This window comes from Squalius cephalus (assembly GCF_949319135.1).
Source record: "Squalius cephalus genome assembly, chromosome: 17".
Classification (NCBI taxonomy): Eukaryota; Metazoa; Chordata; class Actinopteri; order Cypriniformes; family Leuciscidae; genus Squalius; species Squalius cephalus.
In genome coordinates this window covers 8758836-8771685 of record NC_137138.1, presented here as the reverse complement: position 1 = coordinate 8771685, position 12850 = coordinate 8758836, and the positions used below count along the sequence as shown (strand labels likewise).

The window sequence follows — 12850 nt, the reverse complement described above, 5'->3', positions numbered from 1 at the left end:
TAGAAGCACATACTTCCAGTGATCCTTGCCTAGTCATTATTTTGACCAGTCAGGGCTGTTACTTTTTTTTTGGTTTATCAATGAGTTTTTAGACTTGTTTTTGTGTCTCTTTGGATGTGAACAGAGATACATTGAGAAGATGGCTGGATTTGAGAACTCCTCCATCCCTGATCTGAATCCACATCTCAGCGTTACTTCACTTGACAACATTCAGTTGAATGTTTTCACTTCTGTACTTTGCATCAGTGTCCTGTTTTGTCCTCCAACACATGCTTACGTCCTGTGGCTTATTGTGAAAGGAAGAAGAATTGCATCAGAGTTTCTAAACTTAAATTTTTCTGTTTGTGAGATCTGTATTTGTGTTAGTTATTTAACCTCGTTATTGGTGATAAGATTTCCCGAGCTCAGAGAATTTTCAATATTCTTAACAGGACTGTACGTCACTGGCCGTCCTCTGTTTCAGTGTCTGATGTGTGTTGAGCGTTACCTGGCAGTGGTTCATCCTGTAACCTTTCTGAAGTACAAACCTCTCAGATATAGAGTGATCTGCTGCACTGTTGTCTGGATCATCACTCTTGGATCCTGTTTGTTTAGCATGTTTACTGCTGACAAATATGTTCAGGTTTATATGTGTGGTAGGCTACTGCAGTTTTTACTCTTTCTTTCCGTAAACCTGTTCTGCTGTTTAACTGTTCTCTGGGCTCTGAAGAAACCTGGACCAGGAAAAATAGGAAAAGAGAGAAACCAAATGAAGAGAAGAGCGTTTTACCTCATTCTAATAATCACTGCGACCATGGTCACAATGTTTGCACCTGCTATTATCTCAGGATTATTCTTTCTTCTGTTATCACAAGATGTTTTAATATATATATACCTCAGCTTTTTTTGTTTCAATCTAGCTGGTTTTGTGCAGCCTGTCCTGTATCTCCACCAGGCTGGAAAACTGCCCTTCCTTTGCTGGAGCTGAAGCTTCTTAAATGTAATGAAATATTTTTATTTGTAAATTTGCATGTACAGTATTGTTATCCAAATATATATTTTCCCCAAAACAATTGTTGTTTGTAGTAATAAAAATATTCATTATTTTCCCCAAATGAATTAGCACATTAAATAGTAGTGGTAGTAATAATTGATAATAAAATGGTTAAAAAATAATAATATTTTCTCTGAACAAATGAAGCGTATGTATGTATGTACATTTTCATGTTTAAATAAAATCTCTGAATTTCAATGTGGTCTCAGAAGTTAGAAGCAACTTTTCAATATTGTAAGGTAACATTCTGCACTCTTTAGAATTGACTTTTTATTCTAATGTAATGTTTGTTTGAAACAAAAAGCATTAGATGTGCATCATCTGTATTTTGGTTATGTTTGATACATTTGCATGTAAGGCCTTCTTGGCACTATTCAGTATGTAAAGTGTGTATAAAAGATGCAACAGCAGAGCAAGTCCTTTACTGAGGAACACCGTGCTTCCTTTTGGAATATTTTCAATTTGCTCCTCAGGAAACAGTTTTCTCTGTAATATTTTCACATAATGTAGTTATATCTTAGCAATCAGTAAAACATTTTTTTTAAAAAAAGTGTTAGAAACTACATGCTGTCTGTGTTTTTATTAAATTCTTCTTATGATGTAACAATCAGGTGTTATGGTTCCGGCTGACCTAATTTATGCAGCCTATCATTTTACATGATTTGAATTAAGTTGATAATGTGTTGTGTGTATGCTAGGTTAAAGATATGTGTTTTTAGTCTAGATTTAAACTGACAGAGTATGTCTGCTTCCCGGACAATGTTTATTCTGCACTGTTTAGAATTGCCATTTTATGCTAATTTAATGTTTCTTTGAAACAGAAAAAGCATTAGATGTGCATCATCTGACTTTTGGTTAAGTTTGATACATTTGCATGTAAGGCCTCCCTTGGCGATATTAAAGTGTGGTATCAAGATGCAACAGCAGAGCAAGTCCTTTACTGAGGAACACCGTGCTTCCTTTAGGACTATTTTCAATTTGCTCCTCAGAAAACAGCTTTCTTCTTAATATTTTCATTTACTGTAGTTGGTAATATGTTAAAAAATGTGTTAAAAATTACATGCTGTCTGTTTGTATTAAATGGGACCCGGTTGCTTGAGCATTACTTCACAAGGTAATAATCTCCTCTTATAATTATTTTATTACAGTTTTACAAAACAAAAATATCTGTTATCACTTTAAGTTGAATTCTATGTAAAGCTACAAGATGATGCAATGTCTAGGCAGTGAAACATGTTTAAAGTAATTTACATTCTTTCACACAGGTGAACATATATATATTGTAAAATGTCTTGTTTTGCTAAGACAAAATAGTCCTGATTATAACAGACCCCTAAAACTATGTATTGACCTTTGTGTGTGACTTGTCAATCATCATTTAATTTAGTAAATAACCGAACAATAATATATGTGGGGTGAAAAAACATAAAGGGGGGTGCGAGTAACACTCTGAATTAAAGGTAACATCTTGAAGTAGAAAGACTAAAATAGTGTTTTCTTGTAAACATAATTTTGTATCTGTATTTTATTTATTTTAACTTTGATCTTTTTTTTCTTTACAATGTAAAAACATGCATAGCAACTACATTTACTTAATTTACTTTCAATTCTGCTAAGATTTAAGTCATGTTAACTTGATCTTTTTCACACAGATATTAACTGAAATTGAGAAGTAGCCAACAGTGATGAACTGCTCTTCTGAGGATCCCACATGCAAGGTGTTCCCATCAACTAACCTTACAGAACATTATGGCGAACCATTGGACTTTTTCGAGATAGGTTTGTTTAGCCTTAGTCTCCTGTTTGGTCTTCCTACACACTCCTATATTTTATTGCTCATTGTCACAGGAACAGGGAGTGGAGTTGCATCAGAGTTCTTCAACCTCAATCTCTCTGTTTGTGAGGTCATTATATCGCTGTATTCTTTGATCAATATGCTGAGAATGATCCCAATCTTTCAAACCCAAGGGCTCTTGATTCTAGCAAAGTTTCTATCAGGAAACCTTGTTACCATCCGTCCTCTGTTTCAGTGTCTGATGTGTGTTGAGCGTTACCTGGCGGTGGTTCATCCTGTAACCTTTCTGAAGTACAAACCTCTCAGATATAGAGTGATCTGCTGCACTGTGGTCTGGATAACGGGTCTTGGATCCTGTGTGCTCTGCATATTCATTGTTGTGTCACATCATTTCAGTTTTATGTGGTTTTCAATTCCTCCTCTTCCTCTCCATCCAGTTGTTTTGTCTTGTGGCTGTTCTCAGAGCTCTGAAGCAGTCAGGACCAGGAGAGAGAGGGAGAGAGAGAGAGGAGGAAAACCACATGAAGAGAAGAGCGTTTTATCTCATTCTAATACTGACTGTCCTATGCTAATTGTATCTGTGCCTTTTATTATGACTTCATTCTTCTATATTGTGCTACAGCGAGATACAGTGTTAAGCCTGTTTAGCTTGTATTGTATTGTGTTGAGTGGTTTTGTTCCTGCTCTTCTTTTTCTCTGGCGAGTTGGGAAACTGCCCTTCTTCAAACATCCCTAACACCATTTGTGTGAGGTTGCACTTTTAATATTTTAAATACAGTATATACACTATTTTACTCATATTTTGATGGTTTAATTGAACTTTTAGGGTTATAAAAAACAAACATCCCCTCTGGAAATCGCTTTTGCGCACTACTGTAGAAGTAACTTTTTTTCTTCTTTTTTTTTTATTTGTCTTGTGCTTCAAAATCGTTTTGCTTTTGAAATTTTACAGAAAGCTGACAATAGGCAGTTTAATGGCAGGATCTCATGTGACAATACAGTATCAACTGTATCTTTTTTCCTGGTCAGTAATAATGGTGATAACTAAGGCTTTAAGTATACTGAAGTTTACCACCCTGATTTATTTATTTTATTTATTTTTGCATTTTTGTTTAAAATTCAAATACGAAATATGAAAATATTCTTAACTAAAGTCATTTCTGTTTATGTATTATCAGCAATTTTTATGTTTTTCAAATAAAAGCAAATCATCTATGACACTAATGTTTCCATGCAAGTGTTGCCATAGATCACTGCAGTGAGTGTTTGTTTTTCACAGTCCATTAAATGAACAACTACAGATGGCATTCAGGTTAATGTACCATGTTATATATATATATATATATATATATATATATATATATATATATATATACAGTGCCCTCCACAATTATTGAACCCCCTGGTAAATATGATCAAAATTGGCTGTAAAAAATAAATCTGCATCGATTATCCTTGTGATCTTTCATTCAAAAAATGTGCAAAATTCTAACCTTTCATTGAAGTAAAAGAATTGAATGTGGGGGGAAAATCACATTATGAAATAAATGTTTTTCTCCAAAACACGTTGGCCACAATTATTGAAACCCTTTCATTAAATACTTTTTGCAATCTCCTTTTGCCAAGATAACAGCTCTGAGTCTTCTCCTATAATGCCTGATGAGTTTGGAGAATAACTGACAAGAGATCAGAGACCATTCCTCCACACAGAATCTCTCCAGATCCTTCAGATTCCCAGATCCATGTTGGTGCTTCTCCTCTTCAGTTCAGCCCACTCATCAGGTCAGGGGACTGGGACGGTCATGGCAGAAGCTTCATTTTGTGCTCCACAACAAATTTTTGTTTTGATTTTGATGTTTGTTTTGGATCGTTGTCCTGATGGAAGATCCAACCACGGCCCATTATAAGATTTCTAGCAGAAGGCGTCAGGTTTTGATTTTTTATCTGTTGATATTTGATAGAATCCACAATGCCATGTATCTGAACAAGAAGTCCAGGACCTCCAGCAGAAAAATATGCCCACAACATTAAAGATCCAATGGTATATTAAATTGTACACATGGGGTACTTTTTATCCTTGTGTTCACCAAACCCATCTAGTGTGTTTGCTGCCAAAAAGCTCTGTTTTAGTCTCATCTGACCACAGAACCCTGTGTTGTTTGAAGATCCAGTCGTGTCTGACAATTAAATTTGCTGGAATTTGTTTTTGGATGAGCGAGGAGGTTTTTTTTTAAACCCTCCCAAACAACATGTGGGGATGTAGGGGTTGTTTGATAATTTTTTTTTAGGCTTTCTGACCCTAAGACTCAACTAATCTCTGCAATTCTCCATCTGTGATCCTTGGAGAGTCTTTGGCCACTCAAACTTTCATATTTGCCGTGCATTAAGACAGTATAGACACACGTCCTTTTCCTGGCAGATTCATAACATCTTTAGTTGGTTATAACTTCTTAATTATTGCCCTGATGGTCAAAATGGGGATTTTCAATTCTTTAGCTATTGTCTTACAGCCACTTTCTATTTTGTGATGGTCAACAATCTTTTGCTACGCATCAGAACTGTATTCTGTGGTTTTACTCATTGTGATGGATGATTAAGGGGATTTGGCCTTTGTGTTTCCTCATATGTAAACTCCTGTGAAACACGAAGTCATAGCTGGACAGTTTCATGTTCCTAGTCACCCTGGTGTACTAAAAAAGGTAAATATTAATGGGAATATACTTCAGAGATATTTTACTCGTAAAAAATTCTAGGGGTTTCAATAATTGTGGCCAACATGTTTTGGAGAAAAACATTTATTTCATAATGTGATTTACCCCCACTTTCAATTCTTTTACTTCAATGAAAGGTTAGAATTTTGCACATTTTTTGAATGAAAGATCACAAGGATAATCGATGCAGATTTATTTTTTACAGCCAATTTTGATCATATTTACCAGGGGGTTCAATAATTGTGGAGGGCACTGTATATATATATATATATATATATATATATCTCACCCCTATAGGGGGCATGGCAGGCCCTGCGCCTGGTAAGCCAAGACAATGGCGTCCACTATTCAGTGAGACAACCTCTGCTTGGAGAGAGCCTTTCCCTTCAGCTTTAAAATGATTTTTTTTCTCATTTTGTCTCTCATAGTTGAAGTGTATGATGAAAATTACAGGCCTCTCTCATCTTTTTAAGTGGGAGAATTTGCACAATTGGTGGCTGACTAAATACTTTTTTGCCCCACTGTATATCTTAGCAGTTGATTTAAAAAGTGTTTAAAATGCAGTAAGCAATTTATTAACGAGACCTCGATTGCTTGAGAATTACCCCACTGCGCATAGACACGTCGAAACGACGTCTTTTCTACGTCGTTTTTGCATGTCCAATTTTGCTCCCCTGAAGGTGCAGACTGTGACGCCAGATGTCCTTTTTCCGACGTCTCACGCACGTGTTGACGTCCGTCCACAAAAGTTCGTTTGTGGGAAGAAGAAAGGCTTGCTGTGGATCGTGTGTTTTATTGGATACGTCTTTTCCAAACAATAATCGCGCTCAGTGCGCGCAAACAAAACAGCGGCTTCTCTCTCACACACACACCTTTTCCAAAACGTTATAAATCCATTTAAATAGTGAGGCGAATTGAGCGTCTGGCGCAATACGCGCGAGTGATTTGAGGGTGAGAGAGCGAGAGCGAGAGAGAGTGAGATAATTCTGTTTAGTCCAGAGGATATATCGCATTAGGCTAAAAATAGGTTCGGTGCTTATCGTGGTTTTGAAAGAAACTGCATCCTGCTGTACATTTTAAACAAGGAAATATAGCGATTTGGCATGAAACGTGGATGGAGCGAATAGGTTCAGTACACAGCAAAATGACATGACAAACTCTTTTTTTTAAAAAAATGGCGTTTATCGCGTTAAAAAAAAAAAAATTACATAGTAGCCTAATAATAATGTAAATTTCCTGCACCTGTCATAGACGTCCAAATGACGTCCAAAAAAATTACCCAGTTCAAAGGTCCAATGTTGAACGTCAATATGACGTCCAAGTTGGGTCATGGTTGGACGTCCAAATAGTGGACCTAGTTTGGACGTCGAATAGATGTCCAGAATTGGTCATGGACCGACGGACCCAATATAGACATGATCTGCACGTCTATCCGACGTCCAATGTTTAGTGGGACTGGACTTGTGAAGGTAAAAATATATTTCATACCTTATGTTTTTTCAAATTCAAATTTGAAATTTAAAAATAAATTTTATGTATATTCATTTAGTTTTTTTGCATTCATTTTCAGTTGAAAATATAAAGTGAATGTTTTTTTACACAAGGCAGTGAAATATTTTTTAAAATGTCATTTAATATCAAAGTACATAGGCTAGTTGTCATTAAAAAAATATATACATTCACAATTGAAATACTTTGAACAGACCACTACAACTAATATTAAACTTTGGTCTGTGCCATTCATCTCAGATATGAATGCACTTTAAATCATGCGGCTTGTTGAGGAGAGGTGTGCTATTATTTTACCAAGCAATTGGATGATAAACGCGTGAAAAAATGTATTTATACTGAAGGAGATTTCTGAAGTTGTATCTCGAGATAAGAATATCATAGAGATTTGGCTCAGTGTAAGCAAACATCCAATAGCAACCAAAATCATACAACATTATGGTTTTACTAACTTTTTAGTTACTGATTCAGAAATTCTGAATGTTTTCTGAACGTTCAAAATGTTTTAAAGATGATTTTCTTTTTTATGCAAACAGTAAAGAAATTCCATTTGAATCATTTTGCAAAACTAGTAGTAATATTAATCAAATGTTAGACAAACGTACAACTAAAAGGAAATGAAAATTTTTAATGAAAATTGTACACATCAGTAATAAATTATTTGTTTGCATGACTGCAAATATGCAAATTCCCCAAATAATTATTTTAAACACACCCTCTCTTTTATATAAATACAATAAGACAGTGCACCAAGACAAGATGAAGCAGTACAATGATGGAGGTAAGTCAATGAAGATTATTATGTGGCTTGGATGGCTTGTATCCTTAATGATTTTCCTCACCTTCCTCAGGCAGCGCTCACGCTCAGTGAAAGTGTCCTGAAGGGAGTTTGGTTCCAATGATATATTTGGCTGATCGCACTACCCTCTGCAGGGCTCTACAATGGAGGGCAGTGCAATTCTCAAACCAGGCTGTCATGCATCCAGTTCAAAACTTTATAATTCTTACACTTTTGTTCTTTTCTTTGTCAATTAATCAAGTTTGTTAAATAAATAAGAAAATAAATGATCATCTGTCTTTTTGGTCATTTTCTGTACATTTGCATATCAGGATTCCCTGCAGTAATGCGTGTGTGTGTATATATATGAGAGCTGTGAAATGAAATTCCCTGTACAACAGACACAGTACTTTATGTGCTTCCCATTGGATTGTGTGTTTACCAACTGCACCTCAGGAAACAAAGTAAGATTATAATATTTAGTTATGTTTTCAGTAATATTTTCATTTAGTTATATCAGATACAAATTGGTTTAAAAGTCTGTGTTATATTAAATGGGACCTGAATGACAGAAAATAACTCATCAAGGTTTAAAAAACCTTTTCAATTCTTAAGTTAAGGCACTACATTTTTATTAAAAATTTTGAGAAAGAAGCATGTTTAAAAAGTCATTTGATATAAGACTATACAGGTGATGTTGAGAATCTAGTTTTGTAAAGATTTAAAATGATTTTAACGTTTGCTTTTCCAGACATACTCATTGAAATACTGTTTAGACAGACACATACAGAGATGAACTGCTTTCACGAAGATCCCACGTGTGAGTTTTTCCAAACAACCAACCTCACAGCAAATGAAAACACACCAATGACCGTTCTCAAGATTTCTGTGTTGATCTTAAGTGTCTTGTTTGGTCTTCCTACACACTCCTATATTCTATGGCTCATCATCACAGGATCAGGAAATGGAGTTGCATCAGAGTTCTTCATTCTCAATCGCACCGTTTGTGAGATCATTTTCTCTCTGTATTCTTTGGTTTATGTGCCGAAACTGATGATTCCAAGTCTCCAAAACCAATTGTATTTGATTCTACTTCTAAGATTTCTATCAGGAAACCTTGTTACCATCCGTCCTCTGTTTCAGTGTCTGATGTGTGTTGAGCGTTACCTGGCAGTGGTTCATCCTGTAACCTTTCTGAAGTTCAAACCTCTCAGATATAGAGTGATCTGCTCCGCTGCAGTCTGGATAACGGGTCTTGGATCCTGTGTGCTCGTCGCTGTGGTGAAATTCAACACGTTTATATGGATTTCATTCCTGCAGTTTCTTCTCTTCCTCTCCATCCAGTTGTTCTGCTGTGTGGCTGTTCTCAGAGCTCTGAAGCAGTCAGGACCAGGAGAGAGAGGGAGAGAGAGAGAGGAAAACCACATGAAGAGTAGAGCGTTTCATCTCATTGTAGTAATGACCGTGACTACGCTAGTCTTATTTGGTCCTTATATTATCTCAAGATTGCTTTATATTCTGACACAGGGAGATATTTCAGCAATAAACTTGTTTAGTTTGTATTGCTTTGTGCTGGGTGGCTTTGTACCTGGTTTTCTTTACCTCAGACAAACTGGAAAACTGCCCTTCATCAAATGTCCATAGCTCCTCTCACTCATTTTAAACCTAAATCTTTTTGACACAAATAGAGGAAACTGGGGTAGTTGTCATATTTGAAAAATCCCAGTTGCTTGAAATTTGTTTTGTGATTTTTGTATTTCATACACCTAGTTGTGGCCTCCAAACTAAAATTCAATATTATTGTATTTTTTGTTTTTGAAAAAAACGCACTGTCATTCATGTATTTACAATTCAAACTGAAAGGTTGAACTTTGTTAGCTATATCTTAAATTTCAGGTGGGGCAAGTTCTACGGTATGTTTTACAATTTTATTAATTGTTAAACCTTGTGTTGGTTTAATATTTAGGGCAAGCACCGAAGGTGCGTAGGCACCTATTGTAATCGTTGGCGTTCTTCTTCTTCTTATTTCGCTCTGGTTGTATGTTACCATACTTCATAACTGTTTCTTTTGTATTAAGTCTGCACTGATTTTGCATGGTATTCATAAAGTATATTCTTAGAACTAATTGACATATCAAACACTTAAACAGCCAAACTAAATCTCTTAAAGGAGCTGTCTTTTTCTTTTTGTATATAGCTATAGTCAATATTTAGTGAATGAATGTAACATCAATAACACTTGTTAGCATGAATGTAAATATCTCATGTATTCAAATTAAAATGTTCCAAATGCTGTATATTTCTATTCAAATGTTTATTATGACTGATATTTTATGATATTCACATCTCAGGTGTTTTATGTGACAAGTCAGTCAACAAAGCAAAGCACAAATGAGTTATATATACTCAGATAGACTCTACATCCACAGTTTGGGTTCATGCAGGTAAAAACCGCCTTATTTAAATATCTCTCTTAGGGTATGATTTCTTTTCTCTCTCTGGCAAATAGAACTTCCAGAGCACAGACACAAATGAGACAATTGTGCACATAGAAATAATAAAAATGAAAAAGAATAATATGAAATGTAAAAAGAGACACCATGGCCTGGTTTCACAGACAGGGCTTAGATTAAGCCAGGATTAGGCCTTAGTTCAATTAGGACATTTAAATACCTTTTTATAAATGTGCCTTGGAAAATAACATTACTGGTGTACATCTTGATGTAACAGATGTAGGCCAGTAAGAGCTGTGCGTTTAAACCTCACTCCTCTGGCCTCAAGAGTCACGCTAGTGACTGATGCTAGCAGTTGCTGTCTTTAGCGTCTTTGCTAGCCTGCCTCCCACACCGGAGACACCGGTTCGAATCCTACTCAGACTGGGTCTAAAGACCAGCTACATTTGGTGCAGTGACCCGGATGGGAGTGAGGTTTAGGCGGGTGAGTGTAACATAGGCCAGTAAGAGCAGTGCGTGTAAATCTCACTCCCCTGGCCTCAAGAGGCGCGCTAGCGACTGATGCTAGAGTGGCCATTTACCTCGCCAGAGACCCCGGTTTGAATCCCGATCGGAGAGGGTTGAGTAGGCCCGGTTACATTTGGTGCTGTTGACCCGGATGGGAGTGAGGTTTAGGGGGGTGACATAGGCCAGTAAGAGCTGTGCTTGTAAACCTCACTCCCCTGATCTCAAGAGGTGCCTCGGTTCAAATCCCGCTTGGAGCGGGTCGAGTAGGCCCGGTTACATTGAAACAAAACAATGGCACTGACATATTGTAAGATAAGTCAGTGCAAGTTGCTTTGCAATTTAGTCTGGAACTAGCTTAAGCCTTGTCAGTGAAACTGGGGGCATAAGTTTAAGACAGAATACATAATTTAATCTATACAGAAGATTAAATACAGCAATGTGCAATGGATAATTCAAGGTGCAGATGAGGTAAGGGAATTTAGGTAATAAAAATAAATAGAAAGAATTTACAACCCATACAATGTGGCGATTTCGTATGAATTCGAACAGAGTTAATGAATCGTACGAAAATGCAGGATCAGTTGAGTGAGTGCGGATGGCATGTTTGACACATGCACACTAGTGGACCCTTCTATTTGAGCATTTTAGTATATTCTTTATAGCCTTGTTCAACTGGCGGCAGCTCTCAAGCTGCACGATGATGATCATGTACTCCAGCATGATTTGAGAATATCAACAGAAACAAGAAAATCTGACTTTCCCTTTCGTTGTCACTCCGAGTTACGTCGGATGACGACGAATGGGGTTTCGCTTAGAAATCCTATCATCTTCGAGTATTAAAACACGAGCCAATGGCAAAGAAATGCCATGGGTCTGCGGAATTTGCATAGCGTAACTCCGCCCCGCCCTGGGGGTATAAAGGAAGTCGCTGGCAACATGCAGATATGTTTTCGCTTCGGAGCCAAGTTGATGTACTTCACTCCACAGCCAAATCCTGAGTTTATCTCTTCATCTCTTCGAGACGAGCCTCTCTCCAGGTGTTGGTGTGACAGCGAGTTCCAGCGAGTGCACATTCCCTGCTGATCTGTGCAGTGATTTGCCAGAGTTTGTGTGTTCTCTCCCTGGTCGCTTCAACACTCTGCGGAGAAATCTCCTTTCACAAAAGAGCATTGCACGCGGCACGTCTTTTTAAAGATGCCTCGCCCGTGCACTTCTGGTCTATTCGTGTCTGACTCTGATGGGCACAATCGCTGTCTTGTGTGTCTGGGTGTCGAGCACGCTAAGGCAGCGTTTGTGGATGAGTCATGTTCCCACTGCGGGAACATGCCCATCGCACGGTTGAGATCGAGACTCAATGATCTTCATGTGAGAGTCCCCTCATCCGCACCCCGATCTACTGGTCCCGAGAGGGCTGGTACTTCGGCTGGCGGCCAGGGTGATCTGAGGGTTACAGTGTGAAACAAAGCGCCGACTATTCCACGCTCCACACTTCCCTCTGTTCCCGTGCAACCCGCGAGTGTCCGCGTGAAAACCGCTGTACAGTCCTCGGACTTGCCGCGAGTTTCATTCGGCGCTCCAGAGGATGACGTGATGTCGATCGCTGCATCACAAGGTGGGCAGGAGTCCTCGGGAAGTGAGGATTCGGCTGTGCTGCCACCCTCGGGTGTCCCAGCATTGTCCGAGTCTGATCCCGAGATGACGGCCATGCTTTCCCGGGCAGCCACGGCGATCGGTCTTGAGTGGTCCCCGCCACCTGGGCCGGTTCGTTCGCGGCTGGACGATTGGTTTTTGGGTGCGGCTGCTGATCCGCGTCGGCGGCCAACCCCAATGCCTTTTTTCCCGGATGTGCATGAGGAGGTCACGAGGTCCTGGAAGGCACCATTGTCTTCCCGTGATCGCTCGGCGACCGCCTCCGCCTTGCCTCCCCTTGATCAGGCGGCCGCCAAAGGGTACACTGGGGTTCCCCAGGTTGAACGCTCTGTTGCGATGCAGCTGTGTCCTCAGAGTGCTTCTTCCCGCGGGGACCCAAAGCACCCCTCCAAGGCCTGTTGGTTCTCTTCCACT

At 38.4% G+C, this 12850-nt stretch overlaps 1 pseudogene across 1 annotated transcript; it reads left to right on the top strand.

The window, feature by feature from the left end:
- Nucleotides 1-2718: 2718 nt before the first annotated feature.
- Nucleotides 2719-3400, top strand: LOC307144765 (annotated as a pseudogene). Its single transcript has one exon. The product of its transcript is annotated as an uncharacterized misc_RNA (transcript).
- Nucleotides 3401-12850: the final 9450 nt, after the last annotated feature.